Source organism: Varroa jacobsoni, unplaced genomic scaffold, assembly GCF_002532875.2.
Source record: "Varroa jacobsoni isolate VJ856 unplaced genomic scaffold, vjacob_1.0 scaffold_194, whole genome shotgun sequence".
NCBI lineage: Eukaryota > Metazoa > Arthropoda > Arachnida > Mesostigmata > Varroidae > Varroa > Varroa jacobsoni.
This window is the reverse complement of record NW_019213096.1, coordinates 88,092-96,775: the sequence shown is the minus strand read 5'-3', so window position 1 is coordinate 96,775 and position 8,684 is coordinate 88,092. Positions and strand designations below refer to the sequence as shown.

Here is an 8,684-nt window from a genome sequence, read left to right as displayed (position 1 = left end):
TCCCTATCGTACACGCAGAGGCGGTAAAAAAACAGGACCCTAATCACTTGTTCGAATGGCGCTGTTCTAAAAAATGACTGATTATCGCGGCGACAGTCACCAGATCCACCCGGAATGCAGTTGCGTCCTATATGCTAAACGTTCACAGAAGCGTCAACTCTGACATTGAAGTTTCACAATTGCCTATTTTGGGTGGACAGCTATATATGTTTATGTAACATTTTGACCTTTTTTCCATATCCGTTAAGCTGTTAAGAAACACGCGTGGACGAGACGCGTGTTTCTTCACAGATTATGTAGACTAAACATTACGTAGATTCAAGTCATACGATTCACTCAATGTTTAATCTCACAATCTAGTAAAGAAATAGAAACAATACAAGGGAGTAGTAGGAATATCGTAATATTGATATTATCCAAATGTTTAATTGAAGGAAAATCATACTGAAATTAGGAGATGACCTATCTAAATCGGACTATATATTATATATACTTAATTCTACAAGGTACACTGCATTGGAAATGGTGAGTTTTCTCTATACAAAGCAAGATGACTCCTAGTAGAGTTCCTTACGTTGTGAATCCGCTGGCAACAATGTATCCAACATAGTGAGCCAGTACAAAATATATTCTTGTTAATTATTTATTGCGTCTCTAGCCTTATCACGGCTTAGGAAGGGTTTAAGTGTTTATTCTAATTAGCCTTCGATAACTCGGAAGGCCTAATCAAGTTACGTTATTTGGATAAATGATCTTAAAATTAGCTTGCGCTATGAAATAAAATCTACTTCAAACTTAACATAATATAGGAAGGTAAAAATGAAAATCAATCTAATAATTTAATCCTATAACGTATTGTTATATGCGGGCTTAATTCAATTGAAAATCCTAAAATATATTCAAGTTTTCGTTGATACATGTTATCTGTTAAGTGAATAAACACTTCGGAGTTAGCGTTGCCGTGAAGGTGACATAATCGGTCGTAGCAGTTTACGTGCACGAGTAATGTTCGTCTTGATAATAATAGCTTTTTTTTATACATGCAGACTGTACAGCGTGCATCGTTGGCAGGGTTTAAAAATGCAAGCAGAAAAGCGTTTCTATAATAATGTATATCAATATTTCTACCTGAATTTGGGAAAAAGTTGCAAGAAGCAGTGAAGATGTTTCTAATAGACATATCTATTTTTCCGTATTGTAAAATGTATTTAAACTATAGATAATCCTTAAGTCACCAGTGTCCATGCAGTGGCTCTAAATTGACTTAATAATCAGATAAAAAGTCGCCATCCTTCATTACAGAAGATTAGGATGCAGACCCGCTGTACAAAGAGCTAACGTTTCGTAGAGCGCAGTGACGCGTCTGGGAATCTTTTGTCACGCGTGGAGTTGTCATCTTGTCAGTATCGACGAACGAATATCTTGCGGAGGAAACGGAACGTTTTTGGTTGAAAAAACGAACAGGGTCTAACAACAACTAGTGCGCCCTCCGGTGATGACGAATCTGTTATTAACGGTTGTCACACCGCCAAGTTGTTAGAGATATGCTTCGGCCACCTCAAGTAAATTTACAGTATCATGGCGGTCAAGGACGATGCGAACGAGTCAGCAGTTCCTGTGTGGCACATAGTAACAGAGACAATCATAGAAGAATGACTAAATATATCAGTTGTAAACAATACTTTAGATTATCAATGATCCGGTTGTCTAGGCTCGACCTTGCATAGAATAATCTCTTGCTACATGAGTGAATCCATTGTTGTAAACTGTCTACGGTGTCACAGATGGGGACTCCCTATCATACTTTACCCATTTTTTTTGCAAGCAAAAGGAAAATGGAAGCACTACGCGGATACTACGTCGAATAATCGTCAAATTAATGCCAAAGTTTTTCTAAAGGTGGCACGCTTTCCATACGGGAAGTTTAATGCGCTGGTCAGGTACTAAGTTCGACACCCGAAAAGCTCGTAAATAGCCTAAAAACCGCTCGATACAACCGTCTTATCTTTTTAGTATTAATTTGTTTCGATCTACTTGCGGTCAAAGTTTTGCTGATATCGCTGTCATGTTGCGACCTTAAATCTAATTTTCGCAACTTATCTCGAGACAAGCGTTCATTCCAATAGTTGGAAACTTGCCTACTATTCGTAGCCCGACAGAGAACTAGATTTGGTAAAGATATGAGTGACAAAACACAGTTCGGCAGAGTTTCAATTGCCCCTGAAGTCCATGCATCGGTTAATTTGAAAGAATAATTGCGAATAAATCCTGTTCAATATAAACATTTAGAAAAACAATTATTAAAGAGAGATTTTTTGAAAAATGCTCCAAGGCATGCATGTGATCTGCAAGCGTAGAGAGCACTGAAACGCCAGGGGGGCTAGAGCGATTTCATTCCTCGAATCGTTCTGTGGTACATTCGCCAAAAGCCAACTCCGGAAACGGTTATGGATTGGTTAATGTGATCAATTAATTCATTCAAGTAATATTAATAAATTCATTTCTTTGTCGAAAAATTCGGCTCTCCTGAGATTCTACTTTCCTTATCCTTTTACACGTATTCATTTACGTACTCGCTGACATACCTTTCCACAATACAGCTACAAATATACATCATTCACACTATCATCTACTGCTCATTGTAAAGGGGTACGCCGAAAAATGGCAACATATCGTCCAGTGATTAAATTTCTATGCCCTATCCGTGTCTACTAAAAGCTCTTTAGTATTTCGGTTACATTCAGAGCATGCTACACCGGGCAACATTCGTTTTTTCCTGGTGCGGCTCCTTTCGAAACTCCGCCGCTTTACGCCAGTCCACCATTCTTGCTGCAACGCCATTCGGCGGGTCACAGTCCGCTATGGTGTTGACATCCTTGCACTTCGCCGGCGTCCGCGACATTTTCGTAAAATTATGTTAAAATTAAAAAAAGAAAACGTTTGAAGCTGGTTACGGTATACAGCCGCGAGCTTGCTGTACGGCATACACATGCCGCTATCGGTACTGACGTTATTAAAGAGGTTGGCATGCTGTTGTCGACATTTTTGGCGGTGGCTCCTACGTTGCACACGCTTTCTTATCATTTGCACTCAGGCATGAATCGAACGTCGCTTTCGAGGTCCATTAATTCGGTCGTTTTCATAAATTTAGTTGTATGTAGGCTTCGTCTCTAACTCGAACTTGTAAAAATTAGGTCGTACATCAAACACTGACAATATCTATTCTAGCGGATCGAGTTAACCGCGTCAAAAAATGACTATTTCTATCACCGTTTATATATATATTTGCTCTATTGAGAATATAAGATAATACAATCGGTGCTTTGTGCCGTTACCGGTATTTGTGGTACCTTCAGGTAATCTGGGAAGTGTTCGCATATGTAGAGAGAGTTAAATTATCATAAAAAAAAAATAGAGAAGGCCATTTGTGATAATCCCAAAAATCCTATGTAAATGTGAAAGCCTGCTTCCAAGGCTAAAATATCTACCGCTTTTTTCGAACTTCTGTGCCTTAAGCTTTTGTTCTTTTTTAGGCCATTGCATTTTAGAACTTCTAGTTCACTGTCTGCTCAAACAGTTTGGATCTTTCATACGTGGCGTATCTGAGCAAGATCCCAGCGTATTTAAACGTGTAAACATTCGTTCAGTCATAGTTGCTTTTGAAAAGTGATTCAAGAATCCACAGACGTATTTGCTGGAAAACTGCTGGTAAGCTTCTGAAATCTTAAAATATAGCCTTGATATGTAGTTGTAATAGATAAAGACTCCTTTAGGAAAATGCATATGATTTCGTCAACATGTCTATTTTTAACTGTCTGCAACTTGAAAACAAAAGAGATCAGTTGTGTCCCGGTTTATTTTGAACATTGTATGTGTATAGATATGTACGTATTATTTGAGAATGTTTACTGTTTCTCTGGAAATTTCTGGAAAATAAGGTTTAACTTGGGCAGATAAGCCATGTACATAATAAAAGCTATTAATCATGTACGGACAATGTAAAAAATATTGCCATGTTAATAAGTAATTTGAAATCGTAATTTTTAAAAAAGAACTACGCTCTCATAATAGTAAATTACGTATGTTATAAGTAGGTGTTCGTACCCCTATTTCTACCTCCTATATTAATAATAAAGAGAAGCAGGTGTTACACGTAGATAGTTTCATAGGCCCTAGCTCGCCGATTACGGCCGAACTGTACCGTCTGTCAACAATTAGAAAAGGTTACTGCACTAAGAAGCCATGCCACGATTTGTAAACGGTGGTGAGCCGGCTTCATAATACGATAACGCTCGACCTCACACCGCAAGAAAGTTAGTTACCTGCTTTCTGTAACCTGGCGTACTACCTAGGTAATAAACTATCTGCTTTTTTTTTTTTTAATTTCATAATACGAAAATTTGTTAAGTTTCAGCATGGTGTCGATAGTGTCTTTGATAATATCAAGCTATTATCCAATGGCAGATTGAACGAAGCCTGTGACAAAAGCCTGAAAAGTTAAGAGTTTTATACTGACCGATCAACTATATAGTTCAAAATAAGCTACAAGCAAAACGAGAGTATGCGAAACTAATTCTAGCTTTAAAATTTTATTTAGGTGTAGTTCAAATCAGGTTTGTTATTCATCCATATGACCTAAATAAAGGTGTTAGCTTCGACTAAACAACAATGTTTTAAAGCTCACTTTTGTATGCAGGGTGGCAATAGGTCGTCAGGGCTGGTTTTTCGGCACGAGCGTACACATGCGCTAACCTTATTTCAAGCGTTGTTAATTATTGAATAGGAAACCGAGCGCGAACAGTCTCCATAATTCACGTCTATACAAGTTTTGAATGGAGACTTCGTAAAAATTACTGATTTTTAAGGTTTAAAGGTTGACTCTCTGACGCGAATGATTCATTTAGAGTCAGAAATCGTGTAATTTGTGTTATAATAAAGTTTACGAAAGTTCCTAGCTTAAAGGACATCGCGTATTTCGGTCCGCCTATGTGGCCGATCCAAAAGCCAAAAAACAACGCAGCAACACAATGCGTCCGAGTTTTTAAGCATCGTTGATCCGGCCAACGGTATCAGTGACAGATTTTCGTTGTCTACTAATGCCGGAACGATATTTCAACTTTCCTGGAACTGCTACCCTCCAACTTGGCGTAGACAAACAAAACGCTGTTTGCCAGGACCGAAGCCGAAGGCCAGGATCCAGGCGTTTCGGCGGCTTGTGCGTGCCATTCATGCAAATTGGCATAATGAATTTGCGCATGTGCGCCATTATAGCTCTTTGCCGGTACTACTGTGCATAAAACGATGTACGCAGCATTATCTGTAGCTGTCATATCGTAACATAGCGAAGTTCTTCTGCTATGCACTCACATTTTGTTACGTTCTCCGTTTTCTTCTACCTCTTTTGCTTCGCGTTGCCATTAAATCCATCTTCGCATTTGGCGTCTTCTCCAAGTTGAAACAACCATTGTTTGAAAATGGTATTTACCGAGTACTAACTACCTGATGCTGTTCACCGTATGTCCTTCAGCTTGTCTCGGTGTTAAATCCTGATGAACTAATTCAATAAGCGACTATGCGTGGAGTAATGTTTTCAGAGAGGTTACTCTTTTTCCATTTTTAATTTCATGTTTAACAATATTTGATCAGCTGTACATACGGCCCGTTCTATCTGATCTTTTTTAATCAAACGGCATCTTTTTCGCGTTGTCCTGTACACACTGGTGCTGCTTATGGCCTGTGTAAAAAATATGCGCCTGATTCAGCTCCACCACAAACTTTTTTTCAGCGATGAGTTTGTCAAAACATTGTATAACCGGTCAGGTAGCAACAGCAAAAGTGACTTCATAGTATTTTGTGTGCATTGATTGTTTTTGATGAAACATACGGTGGACCACACTGCTACGTTAAGTCAAAATTAATTGGTAATTTATTTTTTAATATCTGAGCAGTTCAATTTGATTTAACTATCGATAATATAACTTTCAGCACAACGGAATGTGAACGTTGTCATTAATGGTTATCGTTGTACACTCATCACGAAAATGGACTGCTTTATTCAGAGCAGTCTGCCTTCGTACAATGTACTTCTACGGCATAACCCAGTTTAATACTTGCCGTAATTTATGCCCCTTGTACATTTAATCTGTGGCATTGAATTGGAACGATTTGACAGATACGTTGTGTTACTTTGCCTCCATTGTCTTTTAACGACTCACCTGAGCCGGATGTATTGTTTTCCTAAGACTTAATCGAACCTCCGAATCCGCCATGTCGCTTGTTAGTCTGTTATCCGCTCTACCCTTTTTAATGTCGTTTCCTATTTTGCTGGCATATGCAACTTGCCTCTCGAATGTAAGTTATACGCTTGTAACTCACAAAGCCTGGGCCGAAACGGCACCGTCTAGTGTACATCTTAGGGGCCGACTAGTGCCTGAGCAGGGTTTCTGAAAGCCGTTTGTCGAACAAACGACATAAGGTACGCTGGCCTTTGTTGAGTACTTCGGCCTATGAATAGAACACGCTTTTGGTGACCTCGTTCTCGCGTAGAAGAGCGTTAACAGGTTACTCTGCCTTGTCAACTCAGCCGGCGAGCGAAGTTTGAAGAGATATTTAGTTATAGCAGGTAGACACAGTGTCCCACTTCAGGCACAATTTTATAAAATAAAAATGTTCTAATCGTGATAGTAACCTTTAGTGAAGGTAACTATCACAATTAGACAAACCGTATTAACACGTAACGTAACGTATGGTAACAAAACGTATTAAGACGTTTAACGGGAGTTATAGCTAAATAAAATGATTAATGTTTTATAGCGCGCTAACGCACATGATTATATTTTTAGTAAGGGCACTTTCCGAAGTGTTTGTCGATATAAATGAATAACTTTGTAGGAGAGAACTTTGTAGGAGCTTGTGTGACGTTTTGTAACAGTTACTGATACAGATAGTTTCAATTATACCTCCTGTTCCTACACGAGCCTAGGCATTAAGGTACAGCCGCCGATTAGATAAAAGCTGTATCAGATCATCAAAAGACGCTATTTTCGCCATAGAAATACATAGCAACGACACTTTTTCGATTGCCTTCTGATTGAAATCACTGCATTTGTCCAAATATATTCACTTTATTTTCTAAGCCCTAACATGTTTTTTAAATGCCGCCCGTCGTTTCATCTAATTATTACACCAGGTCGCGAAGGAACGCACTCGTTTATATTAGTTCTTTAACTAAAAGCTTTAGGTAAGATTTACTATGGTTGAGAAAGCAGCGCTCGGAAAAAAACGTTAAAATTAAATAACAGATTAAGCTTTACGTACGTTTCATTGTTTGCCGTACGTCTGTAGAAATAAATCGTCTAATGATTTCCACTTGTGAAATTGTCTTCAAATCAAAATAGCACCCCTAACATTAATAGCCCTAACTAAAATCGTTTTAAAGTAAAATTAAAAAAAAAAACGCTCATAATCTAAACGTATTAACATAGTACTCGACCTACTCTTGGCCACGTGTATTAATCAGTGAACAGATTCTCGTCATTAACATTTGGCCTTTTAGACTGGTTTGTGCGATTTCCCGCTATGAAAGGCCACTATTTTGAGTAATTTTCCGTTGATTCCAAAGCTATTAGGGTATAACTACAGACGTTCCTCCGCGTTCCTCCGTATTGTTATGGTAAACGAATGGTTCAAAGTGTTAGTAAAGGCACAGCCTATTTATAAGGATACGCTGTATACACTTCTCAATACCTTTATGTAGGCGCACCGTTGAACTGAACCTTTCGAGTGCGGTTGCCCATCTCGCGTTTATCATGTCCCCTAAGTATGTCTTCTCATAGAAGAATCGTTACTTAGATCGGATTTATATATATATGATCATAAAAGTAAGTAATGCAAAAACTAAATATGTACAATGTACGATAGCATACATTCTAAATAGGTTGTGATAGACAACGCGCCTTCTTTACAGGCATGTTACTATCAAAATGTTTTATCGTGACTCATAGTGTCACGGCGATAGCTCCGGCCCGATTATGGTTCTAGCATTTGGAACAGGAGGATGATGACTCATTTTGCTAAGTGGCTTTACAGCGTTTCATTTCGTTAAACTTTTCTTAAGAATTTCCTCTTTTCATAATGTGCCAGGTCAACTTAACCTTTATGTAACACTGAACGGGATGATAGTCGCCGCACATTACTATATACGGTCTACTACTAAGTTGAAGTGGTTAGTTAGTATGGCGGATGGTGTACCTTATTCCCCTACAGAATAATATCATGTTTGTCTATTGTAATTAGTATCGTTTATTTTGCGCTCAATGCGCGGTACATATGAACCTACGCTTTGTTGAAACCATACACTGAATGATCATACATAAATCTCTATTTAAGTAGCGAAGGATAAACTATTGAAGTTCACTTTTGTCTTTCGAATTTTGCAGTTTCAGTAGGTATCAATGTGGTCGGTCATTCGTCGGAACTTGTTGCTTGTCCGGCTCGGTCTGATGCCCGCTAAGACAATGCAAAACTTTTGTTTGACAGAAAGCGAAATTGTAGTTCCTCTTTTAACTAATTTCTTAATAAATATGTCGCACTTCTTTTGTTTGGTCCCGGGCAGATATACGTTTTCTCACTGCTAATACATTCTTTTCGTACTCGCTCATAATAAGTATTGCTGAGGGAGCAAG

General features: G+C 38.5%; 1 protein-coding gene and 1 long non-coding RNA gene across 2 annotated transcripts in view; one reads left to right on the top strand and one right to left on the bottom strand.

The window, feature by feature from the left end:
• Positions 1–629: 629 nt before the first annotated feature.
• On the bottom strand, positions 630–2,801 carry LOC111273246 (uncharacterized). Its single transcript, XR_002687911.1, has 2 exons — positions 2,586–2,801; positions 630–1,615 (listed from the first exon to the last, which is right to left on the bottom strand). It is a non-coding gene; the product is annotated as an uncharacterized LOC111273246 (long non-coding RNA).
• A 726-nt stretch (positions 2,802–3,527) lies between these two features.
• LOC111273197 (GTP-binding protein Rhes) overlaps positions 3,528–8,684 on the top strand; it is a 62,699-nt gene continuing 57,542 nt past the window's right edge. The window contains exon 1 of the mRNA XM_022854914.2: positions 3,528–3,708. The gene's annotated coding sequence lies outside the window, so the exon portion shown is untranslated. The remainder of the gene's footprint in view (positions 3,709–8,684) is intronic.